This window comes from Meles meles, chromosome 17 (genome assembly GCF_922984935.1).
Source record: "Meles meles chromosome 17, mMelMel3.1 paternal haplotype, whole genome shotgun sequence".
NCBI lineage: Eukaryota > Metazoa > Chordata > Mammalia > Carnivora > Mustelidae > Meles > Meles meles.
In genome coordinates this window covers 36,169,354-36,170,214 of record NC_060082.1, presented here as the reverse complement: position 1 = coordinate 36,170,214, position 861 = coordinate 36,169,354, and positions in this window count along the sequence as shown.

The window sequence follows — 861 nt, the reverse complement described above, 5'->3', positions numbered from 1 at the left end:
CTAAGAGAAAATATTAGCAAGAAATTGGAGGGAGGGAAGAGAATGAGGCTGGGGTGCTTATCCCCTCCACATCCTTCCTGCACAGTCCTAGCTGGGCTGGCGGCATCCCATAACTGAATGTCATAGCTCCTGTTCTGTGATGCTCTGTGAACAGCTTCTATCTCTGGATTCTCATAACCGTTCTTTTTGTCCCTAAGGTGGGACTCACCACAAGACACTACCTTATCCCTTGTGATTGCACTATAACCTTGTCCCCACTTTTGTAAGCAAACCCCTTTTTACTAAAGCCTACTAAAATTATCTAATTTGCCATCTCTTACATGTTGGGGACCTAACCAATATAGGGCTTTGTTGAGTTGTTAATATAGCTGATTTCTGTTTCCTGTTTGGTTGTAGTCAGGTGATGTCTGACAAGTGTTTGAGAAATGTTTGCTGGATAAAGAAATGATGAAATGTGTAAGTGGGAGGATGGAAATCCATTCCCTTCTCCCCAGACTTCTAACACACAGTGGAGAGTTCACACATAAAGTGGAGATGCCTGATGCAGTCTAAGGGCAATCAACGTGTACGTTGTGTGGCTCAAGTTCCCAGGGACTTCCACTTCCATGGTTTGCCCTAGTGATTTATACCCACCCAGGTATCCTCCCTCCCCGAGGAGCCATAAAAAATAATATAAAGAGTATCTGAAATATACAATGTGGTATGGACATGATGTCCATTAAATGAAGAACAGGGTGATTTCTTCAACTCAAGAACAATGGAAAGGTTCAGACCACGAGATATGAAATGAACACTGAAAATTTTCACTTGTGTGGTTTTAAAGGACCTTACTGAATGAGCTAAACTTAGAGCTACTAATCA